Source organism: Carassius carassius, chromosome 1, assembly GCF_963082965.1.
Source record: "Carassius carassius chromosome 1, fCarCar2.1, whole genome shotgun sequence".
In the NCBI taxonomy this organism is placed as follows: Eukaryota; Metazoa; Chordata; class Actinopteri; order Cypriniformes; family Cyprinidae; genus Carassius; species Carassius carassius.
Window position 1 is genome coordinate 5,530,447 of NC_081755.1, and position 11,941 is coordinate 5,542,387.

Here is an 11,941-nt window from a genome sequence, read left to right on the forward strand (position 1 = left end):
GTCTGCTATCTGGTGCAGGGGAGGTTGCATGAAATTTGACACCCTATTTGACAAAATCGGCCGTTTTATTCAGTGCCGCATCTTGTCGAGTAAACTCGACCGTGGCGCCAAGAGGGTTAAAGCCTTTTAGAATCAAATAAATTGTGCTAAGATAGAATATAAATAAACATGAATGAGACTTCAGGGAAATGAAAGTGAAAGTGACGTGACATTCACCCAAGTATGGTGACCCATACTCAGAATTCGTTCTCTGCATTTAACCCATCCGAAGAGCACACACACAGAGCAGTGAACACACACACACACACACACACTGTGAACACACACCCGGAGCAGTGGGCAGCCATTTATGCTGCGGCGCCCGGGGAGCAGTTGGGGGTTCAGTGCCTTGCTCAAGGGCACCTAAGCCATGGTATTGAGGGTGGAGAGAGCACTGTACATGCACTCCCCCCCACCCACAATTCCTGCCGGCCCGAGACTCGAACTCACAACCCTTCGATTGAGAGCCTTCTGGTTAACTGAGAAAACAACAAACTTTCCCCGACGCAGAGAATCTCTTTTCTTGGTATGTAGTTGGACTGGGTCGAACAGACAGCATGCCTCATGCTTGAATACGTTCAAGAACAGAATGGTGGTCCCACAGAAAAAAATTCAGAGGCTGCTGGAGCATATGGCAACTATGCCGACTGCTTCATATAAGACTACTTCATCATTGGCTCCATGGCCGAGTCCTGAGGTGGGCATGGCAAACCGACACTCAACAATTCCAGATTACACCGGCATGCCACCAAGCCTTTACCCCATGGTCAGACCTTGTATTTTTCCGGGCAGGAGTGCCCCTAGACCAGGTCTTTAAGAATGCTGTGGTTCACATGGATGCCTCAACTACCAGCTGGGGGGCAACGTACAACAGTTTGCAGGGTCAGGGGTTTGGACGGGACCCCAACTGCACTGGAACTGCCTTGAGTACCTGGCAGTGCACATTGCTTTGGTCCATTTCAAGGGTTGTTTACAAGGCAAGCATGTACTAGTCCACACGGACAACACTGCGACAGATGTTTACGTACATCTACCGACAAAGTGGTCTGTGCTCCCTTTGCATGTCGCAACTTGCACGCCACCTCCTCTTTTGGAGTAAGAAGCATCTGAGGTCACTTCGTGCTGTTCACATTCCTCGGCTGCTCAACTGATGCTGTGTTTTCAGCTGATGACAGGCAGGTTGTTCAAGAAGGAAATCGAGATTGGTTCAGGTCAAAAGTCCGTTCTTAAGTCAGTCGAGGGTGTTCAAGATATTACTGGTAGCTTGGAAGATTTTCCTCATTCCAGTGAGGTTTATATCCCCTCATGGGTCAAGGTTAATGGCACTGTATATAGGCCAGGTATGACTGTTTTCATGTCCTGCAATACAGATGGAGATGCTCAGTTTGGGTGTATTAAGAAAATAGTCACTCTTGATGAGAAAATGAAGCTAATAGTTCAGAGATGGACAACAGTTTGTTTCAGTCATCATTACTTTGCCTATGTTGTTGTTCCTGACCAAGTTTTGGAAGCACTTAGTGTCAGTGAACTGTTTGATTTTCACCCATTACACGCAGTCAGGTCATTTGACTGTGATGATGACCATTACTATATTCCTCTACGTTATCGCCGTTTTTAAGTGTTCCATGCACTTTAAATGAGGGTTTTTTATTTTTTTTATGGTCTTTTCTTTTCTTTAAATACACATGTATGGGAATTAGAAAGGGTGAGACCAATTCTGCATAGCTGCACCCATAGAATCTTCAATACAGGTAAAAGTTAATTGTCAGGTAAAGGATACTTGCTGATACCATCTGATATTTACCTCTATTTTTTTTTTTTTACAGTCTTTGGGTCAAAGCCCTGTTAACAATCAGTCATGTCACAATCAGTCACCTATAAGGATAAACCCAATAACCCCAACTCAGACAATAGTGGAAAGCTGCCAGACAAGAACAACAAGCAACTCAACCTTTGTAATAACATGTCTTTTAATACACCCGAACTTGAGTTTTTGGCAATTATTTTATGATATATATTTTTAAGAATGAATTGAATGGAATGTTTTAGTTCATGCATTCTCCTTTTCACAGGATATACGAGAAATACTCAGAAAATCTGGAGGATTAACATTAATAACATCCTTAGACCGAGACGGGCACCTAAGCCTCAAGGAGCGACGTCAGATGGTGCGGTTATTGGTTTCTCATTTGATGGAAAGTTTTGGGGAAACGTGAGTACAATTAAAATCACTTGACCAATACATTTAAATAAATAAACTAGCGTATTTAAATTATTGTTTATTTGTAAAGCCCATCAGCTGAGATCAAAAAGGAGATGGCTTTGGCACTAACTGCCCAGTTTCCTTGCCTGAAGAACAATGAGGGACATGGATATGTAAGTTGTGCTGATTCTGATCAGAAGATAATTGAGAGCTGATAAAGAGTATCAGTCCCCACTTTTTTGATTTATGTGATTTATTTATATTTCTTTGCTGCAGGAGTCATGGTATACACCTGGTCGTTATCGTCACCCTGCAACAGGTTACCTGGAAGAAAGACTACGCAATGTGAGGAAACGTCTTAGAGCCCCACACAGTCAGAGACAGCACAGCCATCACAGAATTCCTCTTCCCGACCAAGTTTTCCACTGCCAGGTAAGAACTAGGGATGTGTCATGATTGTCCGAATCAAGTGCATTTTTGAAGGAACAAGTGAGTGAGATTTTTACTTGCAACTGGACAAGTAGCCAGTACAGGGCTCAGCAAGAAGGACTGCTCGATGATGCTGAGGACAGCTGATTCATACGCAAGTGTTATCATTTCATATAAGTCCAAAGAGTCATGCTTAAAGATGGCCATCTTTAAATATCTGCAAAGACCAGAGCATTAAAATTACATAAATGTAGGCCTATATTACATGTATAGTCTCTCACTTTATTTGCTTCTATTTTAGAACACTTGATGATTATCTAATAAAATCCTCAGAACTGAAGCAATGCTCTTATGGCTACACGTGCTTGAATGGGATGGATTACTCAAATAAGCAAATTCAGTAATTTACATCCTAAATTTTAGCTTCCTAAATTACTTGCCTATATGTTTACAACAACTTTCAACATGGTTCTGTCAATCATAAACAAGGGCCAGAACTGTTATTTTAGGTTAGTAAATGATAAACATGATTTAATTTTTTTTTTTTGTAAATTATTAATTTAATTGGTGTGTGCCTAAAAAGCTGATCATTTGAATCGGGTGTTTTTGATAAGAGAGAGAAACCATTTGCACTGCTAGGGGTACCCCAGAACCAGGTTTGGGAAACACTAAGATAGATTATTATCACTCAAGTTTTTTTTAGATGTTTTCCCTAATTTTAGTGTGTTTTATCTGCTGTAGATTCTGAGTCATCTTTGACTGAACTTCACACAATGACTGAGTGGCTAAAGAACAACAGAAGCCCTCACAGCCAAGTCGAGGAGTTAATGATACGTACAGCACCTCAATCGGCTGCGTGGATTCGATCCTCTGGTGCAAAAACTGTTGAGGAAATAAACAGAGAATATCCCAGACTTTATGATTTTCCTGGAATGGTGAGTATAATTATATGCATTTTAGGGAATTTACTGAAGGGTTGTCTTGGCCTGTAGTAGAAATCCTACATTATTTAGAAAAGTAAAATGCTTCAATTTAAATGTTTTGTTTTTGTTTAGATATCACAGGACTTTGGAGTTTTATTCCCTGACAATGCAAACCGCCTTTATGAGTTTTGGGTTCCTGTCTTCACTGACCGGATTTTACTTTTTGCAAGAAAAGAACCCAGGGCTGCTGATGTCCTTCTTGAAAGTCTGGAAACATTGTCAAATGGTAGGACATCCTATTAAAATCACATAAAGTATACCATTTCTAGTCTCTGCACATGTAGTTTCAGATCTGTTGACCAAATTATAGTTTCATATCACTTTATGAAATTTCCAAAATTACTTTTAATATCTAAATATCTATGGTAAGCACTAATAAAAAAGGTACATTTCTTCAGGAATACTGTAATTATTTAAACAAGAAAAAAGTAGGGTGAGACTTGATTTGATCCATTGGTTTTTGAAAACTGTAAGCATTCTTTCTGTAAACTTGTCGTTCAAGATGTTCGTGGTGAAGTTACCTTTAAAACCCTTCCTGCTGTTCTGCCATCATCGCCATACCGCACAGATGGGAAAATGGTCCGTCCAACTTATGCTGAAATAAAGCGCAGCTTCATTGACATTAAACCAGTAAGTTAACCCTCTGAGGTCTGAGCTGTTTGCTGGCAGGTGCACAGAATATGTGACATAGTAACATAGTAAAGTCACACTAATGACAGGACCATAAATGTTGTGTTGCAGGCGGTTCAGGAACAGTGTTTTCTGTTAAATAGAAAGTCCTTTGACATGGACTTTATACTTTGTAACTTTACAAATAGTTTACGTGCACAAACAGCTTATGTTAATAATATACACTATACGTAATTACTTAAAATCCAAATAGGCCCATTAAATTGCATTGCTCTGTATTACCCTTTACTTCAGTGATTCTGGTTATCCACAGGTGTCATGACTAACCATGAGTTAACCTACTTATAGGGTTAGTTCACCCAAAAATCATTAATTCCTCACCCTCAATTTTATTTATGGGTGAACTAACCCTTTAACTACAATACTGCTTCAGTGTTACTTTTACACAGTAAACGCTGCTGAATTTTTCTGCGATTCATTTGTAAATAAATGTATTGTATCCATGGAATGTTCGTCACTATATATGCCAACTAATGTATGTTTATCTTTTAAGGTTGAAACTAATATGGTGGATTACCTAATTAGTGAGACAAGCCAGGATCCACACATCTTGGTCCTCGGAGACAAAGAGAACTCCTCCCAAGTTTTCATCATTTTCAACGGGGAGGCAGTTGAAAAAGAGACCTTACTTCAAGCAGTGGATGTATGCTTCAAAATATTCTACATCTATGACATTAACTACCCAAAGCCTTCTGCTCCCATTTGGGAGTTTTTACAGCATGCTGTCTATAATATTTCTGGAGGAGTTCCTTCAACACATTGCAACCTCCTTAAAAGCTTTGTTTTCAATGTTACTGATCATCAGTAAGTCTAGTAGCCAAACACCATATTAAGGTGTTTACAATGCATAAAGTGTACAGTATAGCCTTTTTTAATAAGCATGGTTATTTTTTATTACATTTTTGTACTGTATGTACAGGTATTTTTTTGTGTAGGCACATCTATGTTATGTTTTTAATTTATTTAGATAATAGCCTTTTTTAATAAGTATGTTTATTTATTTTTATTGTGGCACATCTGTGTATGTTTTTGATTTATGTACTGTATGTGCATGCATGTTTTAAATGTACGTTTTTAATCTATGTAGATAGCATTTTTTAATAAGTATGTTTTTGTTTATTTATTTTCATTGTGGCACATCTGTGTATGTTTTTAATTTATGAACAGTATAGCTTTTTTAACAAGTATGTTTATTTATTTTTATTGTGGTGGCACATCTGTGTATGTTTTTGATTTATGTACTGTATGTGCACGCATGTTTTAAATTTAATATGCATATTTTAATATTTGCACATAATTGTTTGTTCTATTTACACGTGTATATTTATTAAAATCATAATTTAATACTTAAAACATGTTAAAACATTTATTGTGTTTATACTCCAATAAAAAAAATATATTTGAAAACAATGTCTATTTTATTTATTATAAAAAATGTCATAAATAAAATAAAATAAACATTTACCCAACTGTTGGGTTATTTTAACCCAACTGGTATTTAACCCAATGCATTGGGTTAAAATAACCCACAGTTGGGAAGGTGCTATACCAATCCACAGTTGGGTTATTTTTAACCCAACATTTTTAAGTGAGTATAGATAACATAACTGTTTAATTGGACATTCATTCTTCACCCTTAAGAGGCTCATCCCAGCTGAGCGGGTGTGGCGTTGGGGAAGAAGCCAGGTCCTTTGATCGTTCGACGGAGTTCCAGAGGTAAGAACCATTGTGTGCACCTGTTATGGGGATAATTTTAGTTGAATAATTTAGAAGAAAAAGGATCTACCTCGACTAACAAACATAACAACACTGAAATGACTTCATAACACGAGATAGTCGTGAGGTGCATAAGAAATATTTAGACGAGTAATAAACCATAATCCATAACAAAAAAATGCAATGCTTTATTTATTATTTTCTGATAAGAAGTGTGATCTGCAAACACGAACATTTTTATGATTGTTTCTGTCCAGTCCACTCGTTTTATCGCGTTTAACCACAGCTGTCGTCTTTTTTTTTTTGTCTTGATAGTAGCAGCAGGTATGCGATAAAATGTCAAATTGGAGCCTGAATTACGTCGATTCTATCAACCAACTCACAATAAGATGATATTTTAAGCTCCTTTTGTAGCCGAATATCTGTGCTGGTTTGAAGTTGCCGCCTCTAGCTAGCGCTGTGACATCGACCCATCCTTTACAATTCAAAAGTGAAAGTAAAAGCGAAACTGATAGGAATGATTTGGGGCGAATTTTCACGTACCGTTATTACTATCTATGACTGCCATTATTTATAATTGAAAGACATGATCGTTTTGTTTGATTCCACACATTTGAAGATGCACTTACCGATTTTGATGTCAGTATTATTGATGATCGCAAATGGTAAGCATGATCTGATTTACAACTATTCGGGATTGTCACTGGTAGGCATATGTTTAACACCTCGATGATAAAAAATAACCGAAATGGGTTCGAGATTTAAACATACATCAGTAAACCGAGTGAATAATTTAAGAATAAGCTTGCACATTATAGTCAGCTACTATATCTATTACATTATGTAAAAAAATGAGGACTTTATTAGATCAAGTTTAATATGAGAAATGTTTTTATTCATTCGTAGGCTATATCAGCAACAATGAATGAAGTTGCGGGACATTTTATTTAACTCGTATGTCCTATTTATATAAATGCTTAACATTGATGTGTTTCAATGGGCGCGCGCGATGAGCATTCAATCAAGAACACAATTAAACTGTAGCGGATGGAGTTACCATGGAATCGGGGCGTCAACTCACTCAGCTGACAAGTAGTCTGTCTCTCTTCTTTGTTCTCTGCTTTCAGGTAAGTTTAGTCCCTAAAATTACACATATAATACATACAACTCTTCTTGACACTTTCTTACATGTAATTGACACGAGTCAGATGAATCTTTACTTTACAGGAATGGTTTAGTGTCTTCATAACGACAGTTACCATCACAACTGTTAACTAAGTTAGCTATAGAGGCTAACTATTAAAGGTAGGCCTTATTAAAGGTATAGCTCTTATTAATGAAAGTTTGAGCTTTTTATTGTAAAATTATTATGATTTTACGATGGCCTGAAGAGAGCATTACCGGCTGTTGTTTATATTGCTGTTGGTAGCCTGTGGAAGTAAGGTTTGCTGCAGCAAGGGGCTGTAATATATTAAATATTTTCCTAATGTCGGTTTATACTGTAAAGGATAATACAAGCACCTTTTCTCCATTTTTATCACAGAATAAGACAGGAAATGTATAGTTTCTATATGCTACTAAATGATATATCAATCAGTACTGCATTATTTATAAAGTTTTTTTATTATCTCGAGATAATTAACTTGAAAAACACATAAACCCTATATTTTCGCAATCGTGTGTTTATTGTCTTCACGTTTTTAAATATAAAGAATACAGATAATGTTCTGCACACATGAATATAAACAAAGGTGCCTGTTCTCTTTCGTTCTTGCTGTTTGATTGGGAAATGTTTAAAGGATATTGAGGGGTCTAGTCTTTGTTATCTGAATAAAAACTTACTTTGAACTTTTTTTTTTAATTAAAGTATTACCACAACCCTGATAAAACTGGCTTTTACTGATTTTCTCATCCTCCGATTTATAGGCTACTTATCAATCCTGTTTTTATCATCGATATAAGTTGAATTAAATCCAGAATAGGGTTATAATATAATTATTTTTTAAAGAAGACAGCAATATTTTTTGTGTCACATTTTATGTGTAGATGAACCGATAGTTTTGTAAATGTTTTGCTGGTACTTTGTCAGTAGATAAATGGAAATAACTATAAGCTAATTACTTTAACACAAAAGTTTGCGCTGTGGGGTCAATCTGTGACATCACTTACATGGGCTGAAATCACTGATCTATAATATAGAACTGGATTGCTCATGACATCATTAAAGCGAAGACGACGCGCCGCCATATTAAAAAGCTACGTTCATTACAGTAACGAACATCATGAACATGATAAACACAACCTCAACATATATACAACCCGAATTCCGGAAAAGTTGGGACGTTTTTTAAATTTTAATAAAATGAAAACTAAAAGACTTTCAAATCACATGAGCCAATATTTTATTCACAATAGAACATAGATAACATAGCAAATGTTTAAACTGAGAAATTTTACACTTTTATGCACAAAATGAGCTCATTTCAATTTTGATTTCTGCTACAGGTCTCAAAATAGTTGGGACGGGGCATGTTAACCATGGTGTAGCATCTCCTTTTCTTTTCAAAACAGTTTGAAGACGTCTGGACATTGAGGCTATGAGTTGCTGGAGTTTTGCTGTTGGAATTTGGTCCCATTCTTGCCTTCCTGCTTTCTTGATTTCCAGCTGCTGAAGAGTTCTTGGTCATCTTTGACGTATTTTTTGTTTAATGATGTGCCAAATGTTCTCTATAGGTGAAAGATCTGGACTGCAGGCAGGCCAGGTTAGCACCCGGACTCTTCTACGACGTAGGTAACTTTTTGGATGAATTAGATGTGTTGCTCTCAACATTTCCTGAGGATGGTACTTTCCTAGTTATGCTTGGAGATTTCAACATCCATCTAGATAAACCTCTGTATGCTGATTTCCACACTCTGCTTGCCTCTTTTGATCTCAACCGAGTGTCAACTACTGCTACTCACAAATCGGGCAACCAACTGGACCTTATTTATACACGACACTGCTCTACTGATCATGTTCTGGTTACTCCACTGCACACGTCGGATCACTTCCTCTTCACTCTTAACCTCAACATGGTCCCTGACACTTCACTTACCCCTCCACATGTCATCTTTCGACGTAACCTACGCACATTTTCACCCTCCCAGCTATCTGCAATGGTTTCATCTTCATCTTCACTTCCTTCCCCTAAACTGTTTGCATCTTTGGATGATATACTACCATAATAAAATTAACAATTCGTCTAACTCTTGCATGCTTTTTAAAACATTTTCCTCACTTATTTGTCCTCCTCCTCCCCCTCCTGCTTCATTTCTAATAGCTGACAACTTTGCCACATTTTTCATTAATAAAATTAAACACATCAGTGCACAATTTTCCACACCACAATCAGTCAAGCTCATATCACCTGCAAACATACACTCATTTTCATCCTTCTCTTCACTCTCTGAGGCAGAAGTCTCAAAACTCATCCTTTCTAATCTCATCTCCTTCAAGCCATTTCTCCTGCAGTTGTACCTGTACTCACTCACATCATCAACACATTTCTCCACACTGGTGTTTTTCCCTCATCATTTAGACAGGCTCGTATAACTCCACTATTTAAGAAACCCACCCTCAACCCATCTCTTTTAGAGAACTACAGACCAGTCTCCCTTCTTCCTTTCATTGCAAAAACACTTGAACGAGCTGTGTTCAACCAAGTCTCTACATTTCTCACACACAACAACCTCCTTGACAGCAACCAATCTGGCTTCAGAAGTGGAGATTCAACTGAGACAGCCTTGCTCTCAGTTGTTGAAGCTCTGAGACTCGCAAGAGCGGAATCCAAATCTTCAGTACTTATCCTGCTTGATCTGTCCGCTGCTTTTGACACGGTTAACCACCAGATCCTCATATCAACCCTACTGGCAAATGGCATCTCAGGAACCACACTTCAGTGGTTTGAGTCTTACCTATCAGATAGGTCCTTCAAAGTATCTTGGAGAGGTGAGGTGTCACAACATCAAACTACTGGGGTGGGGTACTGGGTCAAACTAAAAGCAAATTTTGATGGTGTCCTGAGTATTTAAACTGCCCTGTTGGCCACACCTCATGTTGTCTTGACCAATTAGATATTGTCTTGGCTCGGGGTATCATAAACCATATGTTATCTTATCAAGGACATGGTCCGAATTTTCCCGCTCTTGCAGGGTATAATTTTGGACATGATTCCTATAACAAGAATATGATACATTTGACAAATAACTGATGGTTAGGAATATCTCAATCAAGCAGATTGAAACACAAACATACTAAACATGAATATGAATGCTTAAGCTATCCCATAGTTATTAAAATATATACACAATAAGTGATTATAAACATGATAGTCAAATGTGTGGGTTACATATAAATGAATATGGAGTTAAGCAATGGACTGATATTAATTTATAAGTCTTTTTGAGTTCATTAAAAGACAGTTCTTGTGCCATTCTCTGACAAAAGATGTTCTGTGGGGATCAGAGGTTAAAAGGTCCCCTTAGGAATTTTAGTCTGGTTCTGCTACGTGGGGGGAAGTCTATCCAAGGATCTTGTTTATTACTCTCATGGGTTTACATGTGCTGGCCGACATTGCATCTTGATTACTTGACCCAAATTTGACAATCTCTTCTCCGAATTGAAATTGTCAATAATTGTTAATGGTATTAGTGGTGTTAATGTTGAAAGCTGTTCTGTGAATGAGTTGGTTGGTTGGTTATCTTGCTTCTGACTCTGGCACTAGGAATGATTTATGACCTCCTGTTGCCTTTCTGAGGAATTCTGCTTGTGTTTCAACCACAGTCCTGATCGACTCTTTAATTTGTCTGCTTCTACATGACATCATTAGGTTCTGTCATTCAGAAACATGGCTTTTCATACCACTGCTATGCTGATGACACTCAGCTCTACCTATCATTCCATCCTGATGATCCGACAGTAGCTATTCGCATCTCAGCTTGTCTAACAGACATTTTTTGCTGGATGAAGGACCATCACCTTCAACTCAACCTTGCCAAGACAGAACTGCTTGTGATTCCAGCAAACCCATCGTTTTATCACAATTTCACCATCAAGTTAGGCACATCAACCATAACTCCTTCAAAAACAGCTAGAAGCCTTTGAGTTATGATTGATGATCAGCTGACTTTCTCAGACCACATTGCTAAAACTGTCCGATCCTGCAGATTTGCTTTATTCAACATCAAGAAGATCAAGCCCTATCTTTAGGAATATGCTACACAACTCCTTGTTTAAGCTCTTGTTCTGTCCAGGCTGGACTATTGCAATGCCCTCTTGGCAGGTCTTCCAGCCAATTCTATCAAACCTTTACAATTAATTCAGAACGCGGCAGCAAGATAAATTTTTAATGAGCCAAAAAGAATACACGTCACACCTCTGTTTATCAATTTGCACTGGCGTCCAATAGCTGCTCGTATAAAATTCAAGGCATTGATGTTTGCCTACAAAACTACCACTGGCTCTGCACCCATTTACCTAAATTTGTTACTTCAGACTTATGTGCCCTCTAGAAGCTTGCGTTCTGCAAGTGAACGTCGCTTGATTGTGCCATCCCAAAGAAGCACAAAGTCACTTTTACGGACTTTTAAATTAAATGTTCCCTCCTGGTGGAAAGACCTCCCCAACTCAATCCGAGCAGCTGGGTCCTTAACCATCTTCAAGAATAGGCTTAAAACCAATCTCTTCCATCTTTATTTAACCCTCTAACTTTAACACTTACTATTCTACTTCAATTCTTAAAAAATAGTCATACTACCTTTCTAATCTTTTTTGTATTCTAATTTCTTTTCATTTATTATGCAATTGTGTGTGTGTGTGTGTATATTGTGGCGGGGTGAAGTA

At 37.8% G+C, this 11,941-nt stretch overlaps 1 pseudogene; it reads left to right on the plus strand.

Moving 5' to 3' along the window:
* The first annotated feature begins 679 nt into the window (after nucleotides 1–679).
* Nucleotides 680–5,152, plus strand: LOC132153819 (uncharacterized; annotated as a pseudogene).
* Nucleotides 5,153–11,941: the final 6,789 nt, after the last annotated feature.